This window comes from Pezoporus wallicus, unplaced genomic scaffold (genome assembly GCF_028554395.1).
Source record: "Pezoporus wallicus isolate ANWC-B61680 ecotype Strahan unplaced genomic scaffold, APGP_CSIRO_Pwel_v1 contig_593, whole genome shotgun sequence".
Classification (NCBI taxonomy): domain Eukaryota; kingdom Metazoa; phylum Chordata; class Aves; order Psittaciformes; family Psittacidae; genus Pezoporus; species Pezoporus wallicus.
The window spans coordinates 4,925,361-4,952,097 of record NW_026642342.1 but is presented as its reverse complement, the minus strand read 5'-3'; the positions used below and the strand labels follow the sequence as shown (position 1 = coordinate 4,952,097).

At 36.6% G+C, this 26,737-nt stretch overlaps 1 long non-coding RNA gene across 1 annotated transcript in view; it reads right to left on the bottom strand.

The window, feature by feature from the left end:
* LOC130609787 (uncharacterized) overlaps window positions 1–22,166 on the bottom strand; it is a 56,811-nt gene extending 34,645 nt beyond the window's left edge. Inside the window, exon 1 of the long non-coding RNA XR_008974871.1 lies at window positions 21,725–22,166. This is a non-coding gene — a long non-coding RNA (uncharacterized LOC130609787). The remainder of the gene's footprint in view (window positions 1–21,724) is intronic.
* Between the last annotated feature and the right edge of the window lie 4,571 nt (window positions 22,167–26,737).

Below are 26,737 nucleotides of genomic sequence, written 5' to 3'. Positions count from 1 at the left end.
TTTCCAAGACATTATCTAGATTTCTGTTTATTTTATATGGAATTGGAAGTGTCTTGTGAATTCTTCTGGAAGGATGAAGGCTGTTTATGTGGTTTTATTTTTTCACACTGTTGAAGTCACAGGTTCAAAGTGACTGTAGGTACTGTGATTATACCACACCCTTTTAACACACAATTTCTCTTTTTTTTCTATGACTTTTGATTACTTTGAGCATTTTTTCATTGAGTGTTTGTGATTGGACCTGATGGATTCCTTCACCAAAATTTAAATATTTGTTATTTTCTAATTTAATCAAGGGTAAAGAGAAGTTTATTTCTGATTCAGTGGTAGGCTCCTTATCTGAAGTAGAATAAAGTGAAGGAAAATGCATTTGCGTTCAACTTCAAATATTTAAGTTTCTAATGACATTCCAGGTTGTTATTTAAGTATTCTAAGAGTTTATTTCTATACAGCTTCACATCAGGGTAGGAATTTTTTTGCAAATCCCTTTAATTCATGGAAGTCAGGAAGCTCTGCTTATTTCTTTTAAGCAAGAATCAAAGTTTGGCACATGCCTTAAAAAAGGTATTTCCATTCTTCTTCCTTTTGAATGAAATGATGATTGTATAGGTGAAAATAATGTGAATTACTGTGAATGTGTGGAATTACATGCAAATGGATTAGGACTTAGAGAATTTACCTAAAATGTACTTTTAACATGCCCTTGGAAAGTTTACCCTACTGTGTGTAGGAGCTCTCCAGGCTACCAGTAAGCAGTGCAAAGCAAAAAGTGTTCCAGGCTACCAGTAGGTAATAAAAACCATGGATTATCATTAAGATGTGAGTTCAGGCATTTAATATTCAAAGATCCTCTTTTTAGAGATTCAATTAAAAAAAAGTTCTAAACTTCTGTTTTTTTTGTTTGTAAAACATGGAACATTAAATGTTTTGGAGTTTGGTTTGGTTTCTTGTTTATTTTTTTATTTTTTTCAGTGAAGTGCTTGACACTTACTGCTGTATTTACTTAAGCTGATGCTATAGAGTGAAGAAGGTCCTTGGCTCTCTGAAATATTCCTGTCTGTCATACATCCTAGAAGGCGTTAAGAAGGAGGATCAATGTCCTGGGAGTCTTTGCTGTGCTGTTCTATCATGATAGTCAGTAGTAGTGTCCAACAAAGAGAAAAATTCCAGTACTCCAAGTGCTGATTCTGGAAAGAACTTCTTTTGCTTTACATATAACAAAAGTTTAAAAACAAAAGAAAAAAAAATTGTGATACCTATTGCAACCATCAGAGACTCAAACTTACATCTACCACTGTCAGTTGGAGGAAGCAATAAGGTGCAGTAAGGAGTTGCCTCTTCATTTGGTACAGAGTAAGGGGATACCTGCTACTGTTATTATTTCTTGATGTCCTAGTTTAATCTCAGTCATCGAATCAAGGTGTATAATAGTCTCACACCTTTAAACACCCAGGCTTTTTGTGATTATGTGATGATGAAACTGGATTTTTTTTTTTTTTCTTGAATGTTCTCAAAGGTTTTTATAACTAGTTCAGGCTGCTTCTTTCTGGAAGCATTATTTCTCCCAGGTAACCTAAATATGTGACTAGATAAATGAGTTTTTTGCTTTCTGTAGTACAGAATATGGGGAGACAAAAAAAAAGGTCAGGGATACTTTGCTCTTCCACTATTTTGTGGCTTGGTTTTAGGGTTTAGGCTTTTTGGTTTTGATTTTTTGTGTGCGTGTGGTTTCTTTGGTTTCTGTTTTTTGTGGGGTTGTTTTTTGGTTTTTGTTTTTTTTTTTTGTGAGGGTTTTTTTTTTCTGAACGGATTATAATTTTCCATTCTTACAAGCAGCAAGTTCTATAGAATACTTCTTTCTTGGCTGAAGTTAGCATAGGAAGAGGGACTGATATGGCAAATGTATTTCATAACTACAGAAAATGTAATATTCAACAAGGAATTTTTAGTAAAGAATTTTCTTCACAGTATGCCAAATATTTTGGTGCATGGAGCAAGTCTTGCTTTTGAGTAGTATGGTATATAATACCTTGATTTTACTAACTAAAATAGCATGTATGGACTTTATTATGTAAATATTCCATGCCTGAAAGTTAGGATATGAAACAATGTTTAGTTTTTTCTTCATCTTGTTTTACTTCCAGAATTTAAATCTGCTCTTTGTCTGCAATAGGGTCATTGTTGAGAGTGGAACAAAAACCTATGGGGGGCATATATTGCTGTATACTGAATTTTGGTCGATTGAAAGAATTTGGCCTTTGGTTCTGTTCCTCCATCACAGGTTGCTCCAATGGTGGGAAAACAGCATGTGTCCTGGCAAATAGCACTGCTGCTGCAGATACTATAGTCTGCTGTAGTGACATTGGTTCATTGAAGAGGTGGTAACAGTTCATCTTAATTCTTTTAATTAGAAAAAAAGGTTTTAAGTCTATATCTAGCAAAAACATTGTACCTCATGACACTGAGTTTTGACATTGCAGAACGCTATGACTCTTTGCATTTTGCATGTTACTAGACAAAATTTCTCTCTGCAAACACAAGTAGTACTTAGTGAGCTGAGACCTGTTCTGTGTTCCTCTTATTATTTTGATTGACTGTTAATAGCATTTTCCCCTCTTAAATGTGTAATTACATGTCTTTTTAGTGATTATTTTTTAAAATTATTATACTGATACTTCTGCCTTAAAAAGCATAGAGAACCTTCTATAAAAATCCATGTCAGGTGTGTACCTAGCCCTTCTAAAAGATTTAAAATAGAAGGCACTGGATCTGGTAATAGCTAGGCTATCCTGCTGGATTCCTGTGAAACCTGGGGACTTTCTCTGTGTGAAGTCCCCTGCAATGCCTGACATCCAAACAGCACAGTACTGTAACTGACATAATTTTGATAACTGTTGAAGATGCATTTAAACAAGAATACTATTTCCTAAGCTTTGTTATATATAATACTGTGGTGAAGGTTTCAAAGACCTGGGAAAAGGTTATCAATTGCCCTTCATCAACTAGGCATTTGCTCAGCTCTGGTCACAAGCAGAGGCTGAGATATTTATCATGCCTGGTTTGTTCCAGGTATTACCTCTTTTGTCATGGCAGAATCTTCTGGAAGCTAAAGAATTATTTTAAACACAGAACTGACCCTTCCTCCCAAAATTGCACTAGTCAGTCTAAAAGTTGTTGTTCTCTGACTAATAGATGTCCATACCCCTTAACAATGGCAATTCTCTTTTTAAATAACTGAAGTGGGTTTGGATCTGGGATAGTGATAGTTCCATGATTAAAATTAACTACTTAGAGGGACTGGTTAGGACATTTTTATGCTTTATTAAATGGTTTTACTGGGTATTTAATTTAAAAAGTTTGCACCAGGACTTGCACTTGTCCAGAATACAATAAAGGCTTTTTACTTAGAAATTTTTATTTAGAAATTATGTGGTAGGTACTGTTGCAGGTAGGATGTCTCGTAGAAGTTCCCCGCAAATTGTGTGTTTAGTTCTGTCTTGGGTTGTTACTTATGCCAATCAACTTTGAGGTATTTCTGGCCCGTTACATTAAAGACTAAACTTAGTGGGAGGCCATGTTGTTATGCTTTTATAAGGATGAGATATAATGTAACATGATTCTGAATACATGTGACTCTTGAATGGTAGATTGCTAATTTATGTGAGGTGTTTCAGATATAGAAATGAATCACTGTAAGCCATTCATTTTTTTTTTTAACTGGCAAACTGATAAATATTTCATGACCACAGGTAAGCAGAAAACTCCCTTTTTCCATCCCAGAAAACTTTAGAGTTCAAAACTAGTTCTGTGTTAGATTTTGGTGATATTTAGGCAGAATGAAGAGATCTGTCTAAAGCAGTCAATTTGTTACTGAATTGGAAACAGCTATTTTGGAGTCAATGTTTCTGTTTTTGACTATAAACTCCCTTTTAATCCTTAAATATTTTCTGAAGGAGTTTTCTTTAAAAATTGTACAAACCCACATGAAGTTTAACTTCGTGAATCAATATTTTTCAGCTTGACAAAGTGTGATATTCAAAGACTCCACTGCTTGTGAATTAGGAGTCAAACATGAAGTGAAATCTTCTTACATTTTTGGTTGGAAGTGGCACTTGATCCTTGAGGCAAACAAATTCGCTTCAACCTACATGACACATCACATTACTAACAAGCACACTGGCAAAGCTAGAAGATGAAATGCCACTTTCTGTTAAGTTAAAAGACATGGTTTTTTTTTCCATTTCTGAAACTTCTATCGCTTCCTATAGCTGCTTTTGCACATGAAAAACAACAGCAGTCCTGTACAGAAGTGGTGTATGAATTACAGAAAAGCAGCTTAAGCTGAGCAGTGTGGCACAAGAAGAAGCCAACCATTTCATGAAGAGAGAATGCAGCACAGTCAAGTGGAGATTATAGAGCCCACAAAACAGTTATGCTAAATCTGGAGGAGGATTAATAAAGTTATTGCTATATTTATACTTCAGCAGGCTCAGCTAAGATGGTAACCTTGTACATGGTAAAGATGCTTTCAGTACCTTGACAGTAAATACAAATAGATAATATATAGGGTTGTGTGTTTTTTGGTTTTTTTTTTTTAGTTTTAGTTTTGTTAGTCCTATATTTTGACCAGTATCCTGATCTAGATTACTACTGCTAGGTTTTGAGGGTAATGTACAGCTGTGTGTATGATATGTCATAGAGAATTGCCTATATTTTTGTTACTGTATAGCAGTGTCCAAAATGGTCTCAATTTACTTTGTTTTATAGTGGAATTAATGAAGTGTAATAGTCTTAATATTCCTTCCCACAGCCTGACGATTAGGAATAAGTGGAGTTTCTCATGATATATCATTTTGAATATGGAACAGGAGCCCAGATGAATATTGGTCTCCTACTGGCTTCACCAGTAGCTTGCTCTTTCCTTCCCTAAGAAGGGAGTAAGAAAGCTTTATAAAAATGCTTCAATCAGTACTAATAGGCTTTGTTTATTAGTTATTTTAATGACGTTCCAGTGTCTATATAGGAATTGTTCTACATCTGGCTAAAAGCAACTAAAAGGTTCAACCACAGAGGTAGTGGAATGGATGAAGAGAATTTTGTTCTTTGTTCTATACTTCAGTAAATTGCCTTGTAATATTTTTGGTGCTGTTTTGATAGCTTTGACACAATTTTATTTTCAAGTGTTTGAATCAGAGGAAGAAAAACAAAGTAAGACTTAAAACCAAGAAATAAGATGCAGTGAGGAATGTAACTCTAGCTCACAAAAACTTTTGTTTATAATATAAATAATGGAGTTGTAATTTGCTTTTTTGGTGTGTTTTTCATTCCAGCTGCACTAGACAATACTGAGTTGTAGTTAATACATATAGACATATCTACTTATTTTTCTTTGCATTACAGGATGTGTACTTCCCTAATTGGCAGCTTGCCATTTGTGCGTGGAAAATAAAATTGTATTAGCAAGAAGGAGAGACTGAGATATCAAATTTCTGCAGTGCACAAATACCTTAGTTACATTTCGAGTTTAGTGATTTGGATCATAACACACTGAAAGCCTCTGTAAGGCTGGCCATGAGTTACAAATTATTAAAGTCCAGGTTAGAACTCAGACTGCCCTTGCAATACTTGATGTCAGGACCACACACTAGTTTCAGTTAATGGTGGTAGCTCTATGTTGATATCCAGCAGGAGCAGATATATTTGATCAAGCCATTTATTTTTCTCTTAATGCTGAAACTCTAACTGCCGAGATACTCCTCCCTCGTAGTGCGTAATAGAATTGTGAAAGCTTTCTATTTCTTATGACGTTAAAAAGTCATAACTAGGAGCAAGATTATTGAATACAGTGTTCTAGAAAATAAATACTCCATTTAAGAACTAAAAATGTTTGTTAATAAGTTTGCGTTGACTACCTGGGCCAGCACATAATTCATTCAAATGCTTTACTGAAAGTTAGACTATCTCCTTTGGAAGATCTTGTTACCTCTTCAAATTTCTCTTGCTACATCTTAAGTGAAACTGATCATGAGTAGAACCAACTGTAACTCTAGATCTTGTCCAAGAAGTCAGGCATTTCCACTATAAAAAGTCAAGCTGTGCAAAATGCTTGTATGAAGCCAACAAGATTTAACCAACTGCCTAAATTCTAGAAGACAGGGATTTTTTTGTTTTCTTTTTTCCTAAGCAAAATCATGCTTTTAATGTCTTAAGGCTACAGAAATGTAAGATCTCATAAAAGTATATTCGGGCAGACTCACTTCAGGACTTTGGTTTCCTGAGCTCCCTTATTTCATTCCCTTTTTTCTTCAGTGCAAGACAAGTGCTTGTAGTAATTCAGGTGTTCCAGATGCTGGAGGTAGCTAATACTTTTGATGTTAATTAGAGGCAGAAAAGTACTGTGCATTTTTGGAGGCTTTGTGCCTGGAAGGAACTGAATGAATAGATTTTGAGTAAAGCAATGTCTTTCTAGACAGAGTACCTGAATTAAGCAAACAGACCCCCCAGACTTTCTAACACAGACTGTCTGCTATAGCTTGTGTAAATCTGCCGAGTACTCAACCAGTATTACTTGAAAAGTATTGATAGAAGTATTGCCAAATGAAATGAACAATTCTCAGTTCTCTAAATCCAAGGTGGTACTGAATAAACATAGTCACTAATTTATCTCCGATTTAATCACTGGAGATGATAGGAACAGTGGAATATTGTTAAAAAAAATCCGTTTGGTCATCTCTATTCCAGTCTTGCAATTTATAGTTCTTTACAAATTAGGGAGTTCAGTATTTTTCCTGCTGCAATCAACTAGCGGTGGCACTGTCGAATCCTTACAATCCACCAATTTATCAGTCTATATGATCTCTGTAAGTTTAAGTAAAATCTTCACCTGGTATAGCTAACCTTCAACCCAGCTTTGCTGTGAACATATCCAGTTCCTTCCACAAGGAACTCATTTGTTTCCATAATCTGGAGTAAATCTCTTCCTCCTTCATGCCTTCTGTTTCCCAATACAGTCCTGATAGTTCTGTCAACTGAAGTAACATAGTGGGTAAACAAGTTTTCCAGACAATGCAAAGTGAGCTTTTAGGTATCATCAGTAGCCTCTTGAATATGCTTGATTAAGGTATTGGTGTGAAAATACTAATGTAATGAGAGCCACTTTGCTTTTCTTGCCCATTTTTATCTGACTTCACCCTGTGAGCTGGCTGGTAATTAAGATGACACTAAAGAAAGGATAGAGTTCAACAGAGCTCAGAAAAAGTTGGATGGTGTAATTCAATCTTCTTTATCAGTCTTTACAGAATTCTTTGTCTCTTTTTCATCAGACAAAGCTATAAGGTCTTGTTGCACAGATCTTATTCTGGCCTAACAATTTTGAGGATAAATTAGTCCCTCTTTCTGGTTCAGTTTCAGCGGTTTCTGAGAAATCAAATCTTTTAGAATCTTAACTCAAAAATAAAATGAGCTGAGATTCAGCAAAAGGACATGATCACAAGTGTATAAATTTTCAAGTATACTTGCCCTGCTTCTTTCCACTAAAAGCATACAAACAAACCTATTTATTTTTTTTTTTCCCCCATCTTCTTGCCCTAGCTGGCAAAATCCATTTGCTTTCCCAGGATCTCAAATGAAACAAATATATTAGGTGGCTTAAAGGACAGCTAGAAAATACCTGCTCTACATTTGAAGTTTCTGTGATTTTCTTTCAGTCTGAAATCAGTATTATTAACTTTTCTTAACAAGCTACTTATTGAATATTTGTTCCTTCTAGGGATAATTCATTTAATACAGAAATATACGTTAAGATCAGTGTTACAGCCCAATGGGTTAATAATCCTTATGAAGATAAAAATTTAAAAGAAGTGTTTGAATAGGAAATGTTAATAACTGAAATTTGGTTATGTTTTTGTTCAAGAGGATAGAGAAATTGAATGTTCATTCAGCATCATTAAAACAGATTAGTGATGGTCTGTTGAAGAAAATGTTTACTTAGCATCTATTTTGAAAAGTGGCTATAGATTTTGTTAATCTCAGTGAAAGGTAGAGTTGGTAGCTCTGGAGGCAAAGGTGCCCAACTTCCACTTGCCTCATAGCAAACTTCTGAGTATGTTTTTAAGCAATCTGGAAGTAATCTGAGGATGAAAATAGTATTCTCGTTAAAAAGTCTATCTTAATGTTGCTTTTCACTGCCATGTTTAGGAAATGTGTTCTTGATTTATTAAGATAGGTACTATGATAAGTAAGAATGGAAATGACACTGTGAGGAAGACATGGTCTGCTTGTTGTTCTTGGGGTAGGGTAATATATGAGAAGTTTCTGAGGCTATGAGAAGTAAGTTTTCAGTATGCGAAATGTTTTGACTTTTAACTAAAAAGTTTGATTCTACAGTGCCACCATCCTTTAAAGATTAAATCCACATGGCACTATGTGGAATACAATATCCATTGTTCATACTTCTTGAATGACTTGGAATCATGTGTTAACATGATGAAACCAGATGGGATGTTCAAACACTAAACTCCATTCAGTACTAGCCAGATGTCTTTTCTGGAAGATGGGGGAGGGATTGTCCAAATAGCAATTTCAGAAAAGATATTAACTGTCAAACCTTGAGAAACTGATTCAGGTGATAAATATACTTCATTGTTTATTTAGTACTTATCTGCTTTTCCTGGCTTCAGATGTGGATTTATTATGGGATCAAAATATTTCTTTTTTTTTTTCTTTTCCCCAAAACTTAAATGAGTAAGTAAAAGTGAATGTAACTGGGCAAGTACACTGAGAGATAAAAATTTGACTAAATCAGTCAAATGTAAGCTGCAGAAAGTAGCACCGAATTAAAAAAAAAAAAAGAAAAAGGTATGCCAAGCAGTTAGTAGTGATTCAGAGAGGTTTTATGTCTACATTGGATTAACAAATGTTTCTGTAGTGAGCCAGCTGTATGTGTAGCTATGTTTGCAGAAAATGCATGGCTATCTTGTGTCTTAAAAACAAACCAAAAGAAAACCTCTTCAGTCATGCTACCTTTGACCCTTGCACAAATTCCACTACAGTGGGCTTGCAGCAGTTTGGAGAGACTGTAAATATGTTTAGACAGCTGGTACAGTCTGAGGCCTTCTTAAGGAAATGGAAAACAATACAGGAGGTCTTCATTCAGAAATATTCTCATATAATGAAGAATGCCCACTATCTTTCAATGCAGAATGCCTTTTTTAGTGAGTCTTGTTGCTAGTCACAAACTGAAGTTATGAGTTTTCAAACAGAACAATTGAGAAGTAGGTCTCTCCCACATTTCTCCTTCATGCTATGTTAACCTCACTTATTTTACATGCGTGGTAGAAGAAATGCCAGCCAAGTTAAGTTTCTAAACTTAAAAGTAATGGATGAGAAATCTTTGGCAGAGAGATATGAACAATTCTAGCCTTCGTTATGCTTGCCACCTCCTGCTGTAGAGAGCTAAGGAAAAAAGGAGTAGGAAGCTCATTAAGATCTTGTAGCCAAAGGCCACAACTCCCTCTCCTATGAAAGTCCCAAATTTTCTTGACTGTCTGCTGTCCTTTTGCGATGTCCAAAGCATGCAGTGAATCCTGAGGGCATCCAGCAGGGAATTATTGCTGTCTCTTCTGCGTAAATTCCAAAGAAGAGAAGAAAAGGAGTGGACATAAGCATTGTGTAATGAAAGAAGCACTGGAGTAGAACAGGGTAGAGAGCTAGGTCTTAGTACAACAAATAATTTGTGAATTCAGAAAAGTAATCTCAATGGCCTTGATATTCTCATAAACCTGCTCATGCAAGGCATCAGTTTCCCTCCACCAGGAGTGTGCTGGAAACGCATGTTGGAGTCCTAAGCCATTGAAGCTTGATAGGATGACTCTAAATGTAATCCCCTGTGTTAGTTGCTCCAACATGACCTGCATGGGTACAGGTGTGTTACCTCCCTTGTAGAACCAACTTAAACTGTTATGCAACCAAGATATATTAATGAACTTGATATTTCAGTGTTCGTCCTTGTTTCCTTTGAGCTATTTCTTTCTTAAAGTTCAGGAATTTGTTTTTTACAAATTTAAACCAGTCTTTCAGAAAAATACTTCTGAATTCTGCTTTGAAAAGGTCATGAACTTTATCAGCTTTTTGAGTAACTCAGGTTTCACTTCCTTCATTAACATGACCAATAGATTTCAATCCTTTTTTTTTTTCCCATGGAGAAGGTCTTAATTTACCAACATTTTGCAACTGAGCCTGAAAAAATCAGCTGGAATATTGGTACTGAGAGAATAATCATGATGAATGATTCTCTAAATGAAGTTATGTAAACTTTATTCCCCCAATATAAGTACAAAACTGGCAGAGAATAATGGTTAGTGGGAATTTCTTCCTTTTTTTTTTTCATGATTTGCAGAATAAAAATGTGGATTTACCTTTAAAATAATCATAACTTAAACAATTTCAATTGAAAAAATAAAGTTCATGAGTCACTGATGAAATGAGGAAAGAGGAAGCTTGGGTTTAGAAACAAATGTTCAGTGAATCCCACAAATTGAAATAATGATGCCCCATGTTTTCCCTCAGTGAAATTTCATGAGAAAATGCTTGCTTTACCGTACTATTCTGTGTTTTGAGGAAACTTGGCTCTAATTTTGCAAGCAGGAAAACTGACGCTAATCAGATTGCAAGTTGGTTATTTGGGGTTTCCACTAACAAGAAAGATTAGGACTTTGAATCTACATTTCATTGTGTCAGTTGAATATCAATATTTATCCATCTCTGAAAATTAACTGCCCTACAAAAGGCACTGTTTTATTTGCATTTTACTTGCATTTATGCTTTTAAGTAAAATCCCCCCAAAAAGAAAAGAACAAAAAAGGAAAACAACCCATCTATTCCTATCTAGAGTAAGTGTCCATATTTATGGCAGGCAGTTCCAATTTTTACATCTTTACTCCTTACTCTTTGCAGAGGAATATGGTGATTCAGGGCAGAGTGATTGAAAAAGGTTGGATGGGGGTAGAGGAGATGGGTAAGCAGCAGCTCACCAGCAAATGGATTTCACAGGGGAATCTGTCTCTAGTTTTAGAATTTGGTGAACTGATGCTTTGGAGCACACCTGGGTGCCGATTCTGGCAGTACACAGATCTGGAAGGAAGGTTTTCATCTCTTCCATATCTGTGATATATTAGGAGTCGTTTACTGGAAGAAAATTTGTGTTATGCAAGACCAAAGTAGTATAGAATTACAGGAGACACCTGGATTTGGTTGGGGTTTTTTTAATGGCTTTTTTTCAACTAACATGGAAAAAAACCCTTTAAAACCAAGCACAACTCAAAGATAGTTTTCTTTAATTTCCTTTCTTCAGGTGAAACGCATAGGGAAAGCATTAGGAACAGTTTTAAGTCAGAAAAGGGAAATATGTATTAACAGAAAAAGCAGGTTCCATAGACAATTTCCTGTATTTTAAATGCGCTTACTGCATGTAGACAGGAACTGTTAATTATTAAGGGCAAATGAATCAGGACAAGTATAGTGTTTTACCCTGCTATTTTTTCTGAGGATTTGGTACGGTAACAATTGTAACATCAGTTTAGAATTTACAGAGAATAAGCTTTACATGAGTAGTCTCTGAAAGATGTGACTTTGCTGTTGCAAAATAGCAGGATACTAAATGAATTTAGATTTTTGGTTATCTATTTTTTTTTCTGCTTAAGTTAGAAACTTGACTAATTCAAATTTCAGTCTATTTTATACTTACAAATCATTTTAAAATCAGTCATTTACAAGCATTACAAGAGCATAATCTCAGGTTGCAGTCCTGAAAAAGATTCATAGTAGCCACCTAAAGCAAGACAAATGAAACCACTTCATCCAGGCAAAGGATTCTGAAGCTTTTGTAAGTGCCCCAATGACTGCTTCTACGGATACACAGCAAGCTCAGAAGTTATGATCTTGATGAGATAGTAGGAGAAAACAGTGTGAAAAATTAATTCTTTTTATCTCAAGTCCAGCTCTTCAGTACTATGTGTTTCCTTCACAAAAACAATGTCTGTTTTCAGTCTACAGTAGTTGAATTCTCAGCTGTGCAAAAAGTAGTTATGACAAGTACACTTGACCTTCAGTGAAATTAAGGAGAGTACCACCTGCACTAAATATGTCTTGTAAACAGTGTCAGGAGCAAAGGGATACAGTCTGGCTAGAAATCAAATCCAGTTGCATAGCTTACTACAATAATAACATTTCAGGTTGCTTTCAAGTTTTGACTTCTTATGTACCCTACTCTTAAACAAGGGGTGTTGATGAGTTCTTAGCAGCTGCACTGTGAACAGGGGCTCTCTTTGTGCTGAGATAAAGCTACCCAGCTCTAGAAATAGTTTATCATGCAATAAACAACAGTTTATATGTTTTTTCTCTATTCTTTTGTAGCCCAAATGTTATAAATGAAATGAAGTAGTATAAGAGAACTGTTTCAGGGCACTTCCCAGAATATTTTGATCCTTTGACCTGTGCCTACTCCTGCTGCTGTTCACCTCTTAAACCGTTCCTTTTCCACTGTGCTTTTCCTTCAGCTTAATGAATATTTTGCAGCATAGCTCAGTGAGGAAGGAATGTGGGAGACATCAGCTATTTAAAGCTTTTAAGTGTCTAAATCATAATTTCTAAATATTTTTAAGGCAGACTTAGCTGGAATAAATCACAAAGTGCAGCAGTGGACAGTCTTCTATTTCCAGCAAGTTTTATACGGTGGTGCATTTTAGTACACTGTATCATGCAGTAGAAAACTTATGGATCTTTAACGCTGGGTCCACATCTTAAGAAGCCATCAGTCCCACAGCATAATATGAATAGGAAAAATGGATTCCTTGCCCACAGCAACGAGGAATGTCCATGTAAGCTTTCTGGAAACAACATGAAACCTGAAATGGTCTCAGAGATGATGGTACCTATGTATACTTTCTCCCCAGGAATGTCAAATTGCAAGCCCTCAGAAATCTTAGCAACCACCGCCTAAATATAAGACATGAATGAATAAACATTAAACATGCATGTGCTTTTATATTATCTGCATCGCTGACAACTGGAGAATTTACAGCATCTCATATTTAATATGCATTTTGCTACACTCATTTTTATAAAAATTGAAATTATACAGACATTGTGTAATTTAGCTCTTTATAATATTAGTCGGTAAAACTGTTTTGCTTTAAAATTTCTATCAGTCCTAATATAATGAATAACTACAAAACCATAAATTTATTTGGAGGAAAATGAGCTGAAATTCGTTGGCTATTTTGTAGCAATGGGTTCTGGTTTTGTCTCCCATTTCCATAGCAAAGAGAATTAATCTGAGAGATCAATAGCGTTGCTGGCACACGTTGCCTATTCCTGCTATAATTCATGGTGCTGGGGAGTATGTGACATGAGCTTAATCTTGTATCTTGTCGTATAGAATTATGCCAATCGAATACCCTTTCAAAGACTCTTTTGGTTTTATTACTTTAATGGAGTAATAACTAATAAGGGAAAACGGGGAAAGCAAGTCATTGTGTACTTAGGATAATACAAATGTGCTAAGCCTTGATATTGGGTGGGTGTAACGGATGCTGCCTTGCACAAAATGCTCTGCGCACTTTGCAGCATGTGAAACCTGCACAAACTTCCCAGTAATGCTAAAGCACTTGCTAAATTGTTGCACCTGGAGCAGGGAGGAGTGAAGAGGGCAAAGGTCAGCATTAGGCATTAAGACACTGACTAAACAGACTTTACACTCGGTGAGAAGTCCAGACAACCCCTGCAGTGTCATCTTACAACTCTGGTTTTCTTCTTTTCAAGACATAGTAATCCATAAATACACTCAAGTCACCAGCAGCTTAGCTCTCCGCCCCATCCCATTTTTAACTCTCATTTTTAATTCTTACATAAAGATCTGAAATTTTAACCCTTTCTCTGCCCTGGGGACGGCTTTTCTTCGCTGTTGTCATTCATTACACTGCTCCAGCTTTTAAAATACTTTTATGCAAATTATTCTCTTAGAAAAGTGGCTTCACATCAACTAAAAAATAAAGCTTGAAAGCAGTAACACAAGTTCATTGCATGGATAAGACATTATGGAAAATAATCAGATTTTTATTTCTAAATAAAAGGCAGTCATCAAACTCTGTAAACAACTTAAATACATTGGGGATTTTAAAGCTGCTTAACCACAGACTTTATATAAAATATCACAGGGGATGCAACATAAAATTTATTTTTACAGTATCTTCTGAGCTTTTTTTATTTTGAATGAGTGAAACCAGTTTCAAAAGGGATGCTTCAGAAAATAATCTTGCTTGCCATTTTGGAGGTTTGCTAAATAAAAAACCCAAACAAAACTTATCAATTCCTATAAACTGGAAAAATGCAGAGGTAAGACACAAAGATGTGTTTGTACTTTTATCATGTAACTGTTTTGTACCTATTACTCTTAGTATCTGAAATCATGAAACCAAGCTGATTTTAATCATTTTATCTGATCTCATCATCCCCATCCAATAGCTTAAGAGACTGGATAGAGTCCTAATATATTCTGGAGCCTTGACAGTAAAAATAGGCTGATGAAATACAGTCCATCAATTGCACGTAACCATGTGCTTTTTGCTGACTTCCTCTCCTTGTTCTGAGAAGCACTATGAGGCCATACTTCCACGGAGGATATTTTCTTTTTTCCTGCATCTCACTACCCCTACGCTTCTGCAAACCTGCCGAGATGACCAGCAGATCTGTCACACTGCCTTAATTAATTTTCTGAACTCCTGAACAGCACTGACACAGCGTAGCTGAGCGTCTGAGTATGTATTTCGTACTGTGCATGAGCATTGTTTAATAGAAACATTCAGCAGAGAAATTGCTTTTCTTCTTTTGCACAGCGACCCCCTGTATTTGCTCATTGAAGGAAAAGGAAGTTTTTGGGTCCATTTGTGTGATACTATCACTTCAGGTAGTCACAAAATGGCAGCCTCAAAATATTCTGTGAAATCTCATTGTTTCAGGCCCACTGGTCTCTGTTCCTGTGATTTTTAGAGTTGCTGCCCAAGGGTTTCTAACTCAGTCTGTCTAATGGGGGGAATCAAAGAATTGTCAAGAGAAACAGAAAGGTGAAACTGGGAGTGCAATATAATGACCACCAGCAAAATGGCCAGTACCCAGCAAATGCTGGGTAGCATAGGATTCTCTAGAAATCAAAAACCTATTTCAACATGATGCTTCACACATGTGCTGAACTTTGAGCATGGAAGTGATTCTCTAGGTGGCCTTCAGGCTTTCTAAGTGAAAATATGATCAATGCTGTGAACAAGATCAAATCCTTAGTGCACAAATACTAGAGGTAGTAAATGTCTACGTAAGGCTCAGGCTTGGTATTCCTGGTCATGCAGTGCAGCACTTCAGTCTGCAGTTAGTCTCACTGGTACCATGGAACAGTCTGTTAAACAAGTTATTACTCTACAAAAGTTAGCCTCTTAGTGTTAGGCCTTGCATGACTTAGTCTTAGCCCTTAATTTGAATATAGAGCATCTTTACAGGCAGTAGTATCTTCCACTTATTTTGATTCTCATGTTTTGTTGCATGTTAAATAAAAAGTCAGTGTTCGAGTACATGGAAAAACTTGAACTTGAACTAGAATTGAGTTATATGAACCTCTTGAGCAAGTCATTGTATTTTGTCTAGTTATAGAAATATTGCACAAAATATAACCCAATTAATAGCAACAACAGCAACAAAAATGCTATTGTTCTGTCTGGGATTTTATAGTCTTTTCAAGCATCTGAGGTGTCTCTAGTACCCTTTGCTGTGGTATTTCAATGCTGAACTCGCAATAATAATCACAAATTCAAAACTTGAATTGTACTAATATGACGTAGATGAGAAGTCAGGCAGTTAAATGATTTGCCCAAGGCAACAAAACATCTTACTAGAGAGCTGAAACCAGACCTTTTACCATGTCTGCCTGGCCAGTTCCAAAGTCTGTGCTTTGTTTTATATTCTCAGGCATGTTTCTTCATGCATGTGTAACTTGGACTGGATGCTTGACATACAGCAAAGGCCATGCTACCCACTGCATTTTATTCTGGATTGTTTTTCACCTTACATTTAAAAACTGATCAGGGTTTTAATAAAAACCTGTTTTTTTTCAGAAAAAAAATAATTGATTAAACTGAAGAAGGCTACCTTAGTGAAAACATTTCCATAATTATATTTCAGAAATTATTTTTTAGAGCTGTTTGGTTCTTTCTTGATTCAGGCTTCTAGTTACAATCTGAAACCATCAGGCCCTCAAAATTAAACTGTGAATGGTAGCTGGAATTGTTCAAAATAGTACAGGAATAATAAATCTGTTACTAAGTTATTTCCTCGTGTAAAAAGAAAAAAAAAGCCAATCAACCCCCCTCCCCAAACAAAAACCCACAACAAACCAGAAAGCAAACAACTCAAACCAAGCCAAAACCCAACCCAATTTGCTCTGTATTGCTTTCAATTGATCCCCCCCCAACTTTTCCTTTAAAGGATTCATTTTACCCACTTACCTTATCCGTGAGCTATGTAAACATGTGGATAGGACCTTGTGCATCTTTAGCATACACTACTTGTTAAATCTCAATATTGTTATGTCGCTTCACAGATAATCTCACTAAATCCAAATAAAATAGTAAGGTAAGACTGTAATATGTCATCTGTGTTCATATTTCTATAGGTGTTTGTGTGTGATATATACAGTATTTACAATCTGTACTTTGCATCTAGATCACACAGAAACAAGTGAGACCATGTTCACCATCCCACATAGTGTGGGTGGTGTGTGTAAAATCTATGCAGGCAAAGTAATAGATTGAAGATTACAGACACTTTAAGGGTGAGCATTTTGGACAGTGAAAAAAATAATTCTGGTTTTTAGGCTTTTTTTATTTCAGACTTTCTGACTTCATTAGAAAAGGCAAAGCAGTTCATGCTTTAATGAACCCACACTTTTCCTTCTTTTGTTCACTCTTCTTGAGTTTTGGTATGTTTTTTTGTTTTTCTTTTTTAAATATTTGATTGTTAATGATGCTGGGTACCTGTTTATCTGGTGTGTAATAGACATACATATTCCTCGTTACATGTGTTTGTAAAAAAAGGAACTTGCAATGATTTTTGCCGGAACATGACTAGATTTACTTCTGTACAAATAATATAAATGAAATAATCTTAATTATTTTAGCTCATGCTAGAAAAGATTCAGGACAAAGGGGAGATTGATGCAGTGTGCCTTACAATGGCCCTACTGATTTCTCTACTGGCCCTTCCTCTGCACATGGTCAATTAGAATTGAAAATCCTGTGCTGATTTCATTCGCTGGAATTTTTAAGCAGGTCAGGAAGAAAGATGTTATTGAAAGGAAAAGTCTCATCTAAATAAGAAAAGAACACGTGGCCATCTGGTCTAACTGTACCATGCTGAAAGTCATTTTGACTCAACTGTAGTTTGAGCTTTGCAGCAGTTTGGCAAAATATCGCAGAGAAATCTGTTTACATTAAAGCACTCTGTGCTTTTTATCTATAAAAATGCAATGCACGGTTCTCTTCCTATCTGTAATTACATGAGCTTATTTGGACCTGTTACCTTATTGAGACCGAGGATGTTTCTGGTAGGCTCTCAAATTACTTCTGCTGTGTAAAGGTATAAGTGAAACAACCAGTTTTCTGAAAGTTTTGGAAGTAATCCTGAGCTCTTTATTCTTATGGCTAAAAGTTACACTTCTGCTTAGACTAGGAAAAGCTCAAACAAGCAGATGCAACAGAGGAAGTATGGGGGAAGAGGGGAGAGAAGAGTTTAAAAACAGAAATTGGAACTTGAGGTTTCTGCAAGTAACACCATCGAGTTTGCACAACCAATTGAAGGCCATAGACTTAAGAGATGAGCTGTAACAGACATAAATTTCTTAGGGAAAGGAGTCAAAAATATGCATAAACTTCTATGATTGCTTTGTCTCAACATCAACTATTTGAAAGTTTAAATAAGTCAGCACAAAAACACAGGTCAGAATTTTTCACATTTAGATGAATAAACTGTTTGTATAAAAAGCTAAAACACACAGCTCCAAATCTCGGGTGCCTGGAAAACAGCAGCTGGAGGATAATATCGTATTTGCAAAAAACACTGGGCATTTATATCTCCTATCTACTTAAGCCAAAACTGTTGAACTCCCAGCATTCACGAAACCCAAGAGACATTACTGGAAGAAGGGGAGAGTGTTGAACTAAACATGAAGGCAAGGGCCCTGTATTCGTATACTCAGGTCTAATGCTTTTATGTGATTAGTTGTTGCTTTTGCACTGGTAAACAATAAATAAGTTGCCAGTTGAAATCCCTTATAATAAAAGGATGTATATGACTTCTAAAGTTTAGAGGAATTGATTTGCATAGGATTTCAGTCTTAGGAAATGGATAAAAATATATGGTTGGTTATTGTCATTACCTTTAAGAAAATACACTTCAGTGTCAGCACTTCAAAATGTAGCTGCAGGCATTATTTTGAAACACATTTGTGAAACATAAGTGACAAATTTTGTTTTTCAAGAATAATATGCCAGCAAAAGTAGAAAGGAATTTAGCATGTTAATACTAGTGAACATGTGTATATGCATATACATGTAACTTGCAAGTATATACTTATCATATGACCACTGCACTAAGTTTGCTTGTATATTTCATTCAAGGTATGTAAATGTTCCTTCAGAAAAGTGATAAATCTGTTGTTTAAAAAACCCCAAACAATCCATAAATACAAATTTGACAGCAGAAAATTCATTCCATCCACTTCTCTGAAATCTCTTTTCTAGTATATTTACCTTGCCTGTGGATATTGTTGCCACCACATGTAACCTTTTGTTTGTATGTTTCTACTGCTATTTGGAAGGAAGTTCTTTCTAAGACTAAATTTATGGGACACTTATACTGGTTTCCTTTTTTTAATATTGCTTATAAGCAATACATTTTTGTTTTATATATCAAAACAAAACAAAGCCTATCTTTGTATTACAATACCTGTTAATGTGACTAAAATATAGTTTAAGCCTTTTCAGGGCTAAATTAGAAGCAGTGTACGTATGCATGTGTTTAAAACATGTTTTTCCTTTTGAGTCTTTTTTTGCCCAAAATACATAGTGAAAAGCAGAAAATAATTGCCATGTGCATCATGCCATACTTTGTACCAAAAGACAATGCAGTTTCAAAGAACTTTTAGAAAATAGGTCTGCACACCATACATTTAAAAATTAAATAGAATAAATGCTTTGAATCTCCCTTTTCCCTGTATGCTTCTGCTAACCCCACCCATAGCCACACCAAACGGAGAGCAACTATTTTGGGGAGTACTGCATTCCCAAGAACAACTTTATGGCACTGGGCCAGTCAGCATTTCTCTGGGCTGTGGCAACAGGAAGGCGGAGGAGGCTTGTGAGGCCAGCTAGCTAGTCCCCTGCTACGCTCCCCTTCTGTGGCTTGAAGACAACCTACTTGTGAAGCATTTTACTACTGTCTTGTTTAAAACTGCCACAAAACTGTCTAGGAGATCTTGCTAATCTCTCTAAACCCAAATATATTTAAATATTTCAGTTTGACTGCCTTTTAGATGTAGGTCTGTGTACACCATCTATTTGCCTGTAGTGTAATCTGTACATACACAAAATCTGTTCGTAGTATTTGAGCTACATGGCAAATTATGTAAGTGATGCATGAACTTAACATAAAATACTGCATTGACTGTACAGCTAGAGTGTAAACCACTGTAAAATGGGGAACAGTGGATGCCCTTATTTACACCGTGTTAGAACGTGTGTGCACACACGCACATGTTTTTTACAATAAGGTGCCTATCTATGTTTGCAAAGTTTCTTATTTCATATTTTCTTGCAAATCACAATCAAGTTGAAACCGAGCTTGGCCGACATAAGGAAGAAAGGCTTGTGTTTGCCTTTAATCTTTCTGCAACGCGGTTCAGACTTCTGTCTGATCTGCACGTAGCAGAGTGAGGGGCTTGCCATGCATTGCGTGCAGGCTCCTTGATTGTGAAGGGGAAAAAAAAAAGAAATCTGGCTGGAATCCAGACAGGCGAGCGCAGTGCTCTGTTGATCATTGTGTCTAGCCTTCAGGTGTCTCAGCTCACAGTGGGCGGCGGTTGGGGGAGGGGGAGATAACAGGAGGGCAGACAAAGAATAAAATGGTGTATTTTTTTTTTTTTTTTAAAAAGGTAAGACATTCATGTCAAATTCTTTAAAAAAAAAAGAAAAGGGGGGGGGGGGGTTCTTTTAACGTTCCTTTTCCCGCAGTGGGAGCAAGCAAACATCTGTCCAGGAAGATTTATTTAAGCCATAATTAGTAGCGTCTGGAGTCTTTCAGCAATTTCTCCTTATTGCACTTATTTTCTTTTCATTTTTTTATTTTTTTTTTAAAGCATTCTGCTCATCTTTCACTTAGCAACTGTTTTTACTTCATGCTCTATTAGAGATCCAGCCCAGCCAGGACAGAGTCAGATTTCTATTGTCTTTGCTTTTTCCCTTCTGATGGTAGTTTTCAGGATCTAACTTTTGGTAGGGGAAGGTGGGGTGGGAAGAAGCATGCAGTCGGGGGGAGGGGGGGTGTGGGGGGGGGTGTGAGATCTTATTAAAGGTCTCATGAACATGTGGGGGCAGAGAAAATGAACAAAAATGCAAATTAGTGCTTCTTATTACACAGTTACCCATTTGGGTTCAATTTTTTTTCCTGAGAAGAAGGAAGAAAAAAAAAATCCAAACAACTCTGCTTTGTCTGTTGCTTCTGTTTGAGAACTCTCGTAAATCTTGCCCAGAAAGCAACTTGGGCTTAAGGAGATCTGGCCAGCAAAGCTCTGGGAAGCAATTGCAATGTCTCTTGTTATAGATATTCTCTTCTTTCTGCCCCCGCTGCCCCTTCCACCCCGACCTTCTGACGTTATGCTGCCAAGAACCCCACACCCTTTCCCACCCTGCCAGGAATCCAAGTGAATGCAAGCTGCTATCGAGAGGTAAAGTTGCTTATCAAAAAGCCTCTCCTTGTGCTGAGTGAGTCCAGATATTATGTTAGTTGTGTTTTTTCAGTCCAGCCATAACCCTTTCCTAACACTCCCCTCCGTTGGCTCGCCTCTCCCCCTCCCCCCGTGGAAGGGGTGGGATGGGAACCTTGCTCGACTTCATTGTTCCAAATGTAAGAGCTATTTGCCCCAAAGTGTCTTCGCTGTCTTTCATAGCTAATTATAATAACTGTCAGATGTCTGGAAAGTCTGGGCTGCCCTTGCTGGCAGAGTTAAAGTTTGCCTTTATTTTTTGCCCCTTGGGGACAGATCAGGCCTGATTAGACACAGAGTACAAATAAAAGTGAACAACATACGTGTGTCGGGCTTTTTGTCTTTGTTTTTCTTTATGAACAAAGCAGCATGCTGGCTATGTCAGGAAGCAGTGTGGCATGCAGTGTGCATGCAGGCACTGCCCTGGAGGATAACTCTTTTTCTTCTCTTTTTTCTTTTTTTTTTCCTTTTTCTTTTTTGTTTTTCATTGAAGAATGCAAAAATTCTGTCTGAATTTGAATAACACTTTAGCTACTTGTTTGTCTCATCAGAAAAAGTAACCATCAGTTCAGTTGCAGACAGCATTTTAACAATTTGAAGAGATTTGTTTTTCTGGGTAAAAATAAAAATAGACTCCGTACTCACAGTTTTGCTGTGCTGTGCAGGTCGCTGTCTCCTTCTGCAGAGACAAGGAGGGTCGGAGGATGTCAAGAGTGCAGAATCCCAGTTTAATTCAGGAGAAATATTACAAATGCGCTTCCTGAAGTCGCCTGGAAGTCAGCCACTTGTGCTCAGACATCCCATTGCTGCTCTGCACGCTATACTATCTGCAGTTCTGAATTGAACTAAATACTGCCCATGTGAAAGACAGGGGAAACACAGTCATGTGGGACACACAAATCCACTCTATTGGCTCCGAAGGCACAACTTCAGCATTCTTGCATTTCCACCATTGGCTAACAGTTCAAGCTGAAAGAGTCTAAGTCCTCCTAGTGAGTCCGTTTTCCCTTTATGTGTGGAAGAATGACTGTAGGATTTTACAGTGACAGGATTAGTTAAGAAAGGGACTGAAGTCATCCCTTTGACTGAAGCTGGTGGGTGGGGATTGGAAGCTGTGCTTTTCTCAAGTCGACGTTTTTCCTTTTTCTGCCTGCGCTCTGGGTGTCAGGAAATGCTTGCAGTTAACTTGGGCAGCGCAGAGAAACTGAAGTGACTTCGTTCAGGGCTAGGGACTTGACTTTTTAAGTAATGCAGTGCTACAGGTTGTACAATGATTTTTGCAGGAATAACTCTATTCTGGCTGGCTAAAGTGTGGTTATTTTCTCCTTTCTAGACTTTTTTGTTTTTTTAAGCCCAGAAAGGGCTTTATCAGGATCACATAACTGGAGCTTTTGCATCACAGAAGCCGGACAAACAAATCCAGCAGTTCCAATTAGCATAGACTAATAATTTGAATGACAATAGAAAATATATTTAATAGAACTATTGGGTCACTGGGGAATATACTGATGTGCTCATAATATTTTAAAAGAAGCAATAAATTCAATAAAAATCTATAATGTCAGATATTTGGATATTTTGAGAATAATGAAATTATAAAGATTAAATAGGAGGGAAGAAGATTGAGTGTTCCCTATTTTGGTGTTCTGTCATTTGCCTGATTTAGTTATGCCAGCATGAGCAGTTATTTGAAACGGTACTCAGTCATGTGTGACATACTTCTCCAATTAACCCTCATTAAAAAGACCTTTCCCAAGTAGTCCCACGTGCAGGTTTTTCCAGAACCATGGAAAGTGAAGGTATGACAGATTTGTCAGGGTTTATGTCTGTTCTCCTTTCTGGGCAGGTTTAGTTCTTCTTCTCTGTTTCTAGGGCTTTGTCTGGTGTAGCTAAATACCCTGAACATGTGGCTCCTGTTGGTGGACTATTGAATTTAGGGACTAATTTAGCAGTTGAAAGTCTTTACTATATTTGAAGTCTACCATAATGATTTTTCTGAAATAGTAAATTCATTATACGCCTGTGGTGCATGCAAGGCCAAGCCCAAATGAACTGCTGGCATTTGTACCATGTGCAAGCTCCTATTCAGCAACTTGTGCCTGGCCCCGGGTGTCAGGACATCTTTTTGTTTCTACCAATCAAGCTTGTTCAGACCACCTTAAAACAATACTTATTCCTCATTAGAGTTCACCCTCTTGAGCTATTTATAGACTTTTATCATCACCTCACTGACCACCCTTGTCATCACTTAGCTGAGCACCATATTCCAGGTGTAGCTGCATAAGATATGGGAATGCTCCTACATAGCTTGTGACCTGGTGTCACTGCAGCAAATCAATATGTGTTTGCTCAATATGGGAGCAGGAAAAATATGTATCTTAAAAATATACTTGCACGCTGGACAAAGAGGATTTCAGAGATGATATATGGTCTGAGTTAAGGCAGCAGCCTTGCAAGGCCTCTTTGCTTGTAAGTGCTAAGTTGCACAGCATTTATTTTTCTTTACCAGGCTCAATTAAAATTAATTTGTGTACTAATATACAAAAGGTGGGGTTTGGTGGTGGTTGCCTTTGGCTTTTTATTCTTAATGAAGAAAGGTAATTGTCTGGTTTGGATAAAATAAGGCTACAGCAGTAGCATCAAAACTTTCTCTCCACCCTCCAAAAATGTTTTCAGCTCCACTGGGCTTTCCACATCTGGACTCCAGAACACTGAGGAGAGAGAACTGGAAACCCTGGGAGACATTTTCTTTTTTTACAGCGCTGGTGGTCTTCATAATTTTGGTTCCTTTTTTTTCGGTTTTCTTTAATTCAATTAAAATGGGAAGAAATACTAATAAAAGAAACCTTACTCCAGAGAGCTGTAAACTCTTTGGTTTTAAGACCAGTACATGGTCTCGTCTTAAATACATCTTTGTCATGAATGTCAATTTCTGATTTTAAAATGCTGAAAAGCTATTTAAAGAGAAGGAATAAACATCTGAATTCATTTAGTATTCAAACAAATATTGTTTGAAGTATTCATTCAAACAAATCATGAGTGAATTTCAGGAAAATTTAGGGAATCTGGAGCAGTGATTGTTTACCTCTGCTTCTTGAGGCATGAATCAAAGACTTGGGTGATACAAGCAGATCCTTTTGTGACTCATAGTATTTAAGACTCCAAATTAATACTTAGCATGGCTGTTGCCTGCAGAGAGAAGTGCATATTTACATGTATTTATGTATTTCAATGGACATCTTACTGTCCATATTATCTCTATTGAAAAGAAATTAAAAAGTTATGTTCACTCTTCTTGAAAAATAAACTACCGCTTTGTCTGTTATTGGTTACTAGAGAAGCATTCATGGTTGTAAGAGACAAAGAATGAGAGCATCATAAAATTACCATGGTGTGGAAAATAGCATTAATTTGCAAATTGAAGCATCATTGTGATGACATTTAAGATGTGAGCCAAGATGTTGCTCTGAGAACAGGGCTGGCTTAGAATGGAGACTGTACTGTTACTGCTATGTGGTCCTCAGTGATTCCATCCACTGACAGAACAGGCTTCTATTTATGGGTTTGGGCTTTTTCCTCTGATGTAGCAAAGTGGTAAAAACATTTAACTTCTGCCTAATAGGGATCTTGTTCCTAAGAATTTTCACTGTCCCCTGTCCAGGAACTCTAGGAAAATAAGGAGACAACTAAAGCAGTTATAAATGGTAGTCACTACAATAGTTCTTCTTAATTCTTTGGAATTATTAGAAAGCATAGGGTGTGAGGGGACAAAAGTAGGATGGCCTTTATTCACTCATACAGAGGGCATTCCCACACAACTTTACAAAAAAGCTAGTGATTTTTTTTTTCTTGTGTAAATCTAAGCTCGAAGACTGTTTGGGGGGAAGGAGGAGATTTGCCTCTTGGCTTCTTTTTAGGAATGTGTGCTACATTTAGAAAGGCAAAAAATCAAAAGAGTCAGATAAATTTATTTCAGAAGCTGCTTAGAATGAAGGCACTTACACAGCTTGCATGTTGATGTGTTGCGTTATATAAATGGATTCTTCTGAAAACATTTTAACTGTTTCCTCAGAAAATCAAATGCAGTTCTAATGTGTGTGATGTAGATTTCATGTTGCCCAGCATTTTTAAGCCTTTCCATTTTTCTTTCTGTGGAAAATAATTGAACTTTACTGTACAGATTTGCTTGCAACTCTGCCAGAGAATTCTTGCTGTTCTATACACCTTTGCTTTTTATAATTCAGCAGTAGGTGGTATCTGCTAAAGTTTAAATCTTATATTAGTCACTGCTAGTAAAATCCCTCAGTGTTGGTAATGCATAAGGAAGGAAGAAATCGGTCAAAACCCAAACCAGAAGATACTGGAGAAGCTGGAAAAAGGCAGAGAAGAAGCAAAGTCAATGAAAATCTTTGAGGGCAGGCAAGTGGACAAAGGGCACCCAAAAGCCATTTCAAAGAGAGGAATTACCAGAGCCTGGGAGGACGCATCACTTGCAGTGTGTGCATGTGTGCATTTGTCCTGGAAATGGTTTTATACACTAGTGAATTACAAGCCTAAACTAACATAAGGAGGTTTTCAAATGCATCTTGTATGGGAGGGCTGTTAAGGAAGGTTTGCTACTGCACCTGAAGGGGTGAAACTGGCTGAAATGCGAAGTCATCTGTGCTGCACATGAACCAGCTGGCCAGGTTGCAATATCTACCATTTCCAGAAAGAAAAATCACCAGCAAAGCTGTCAATATCATAACTGATTTTATACAGCTTTTGGGAGTTTGTTTTGTGTGTAGAGGTTTTTTCCAACCTAGACTTTTTTTATACCTCTGTCTTTTCTGTTTCAGTAGACAAAGTGAATGAAACCATGTGAGATACTGGGAAGATTTTTAGCAGGTAGAGAGGAAACTAGTATCCAGTTACTACTGAAGGTCCAAATGTATTCCTGTTTTAGCTGCATGATCTGTTTAGGGCCAAGTTTTGGTGGATAGTTTAGGTAATCTAGATATACCTACTACAAAAACCATATCAGATTCAGTAGGTTATTGAACTTTATGTATTGAAATTCATGTATAGTTTGAGCTATAAGTTTTGTATTTATAAACCTGATGTTGGCTACAGGACTGTTGGTGGGGAATTCATATCTCGTCAACATCTCATTCAGACGAACTGATAACATCAGGAAAAATCCGTGATTTTCAGCTATTTGATTCTAAAATTTTTACACGTTTACACAAGTGAATATTAAAATAATCTGTTAACAAATGTATTTGAGGAGAAAATTTCTAGATAAAACAGAATTTTATGTAAATAGTGGATTGGTAACTGCAATACTGCTCAGATGAAACTGTGATGCAAACATCTGAAAGCTTGGCTAAATTTAGGGCGCCATAGAATTATGACACCCATAAAGATCTGATCAGTAAAGCTAGTTATCAGCCATGCTTTTAAGCTGACATACCTCAAGCTTAAAATAGATAAAATCCCTTGTTACCATTAAGGTACTATTGAAATGAAAGATACTTGAACAATTTTTATATCACATCTGCATATTCCAGGAAGTCTAATGATTTCTTTTAAATGATGCTCCTTTTATTTATTTATATATTTATTTTTCCTTTGTGACTTTTTTTTGTTGAATCCTTCCGTTTTTATTCTTTTTCTTTG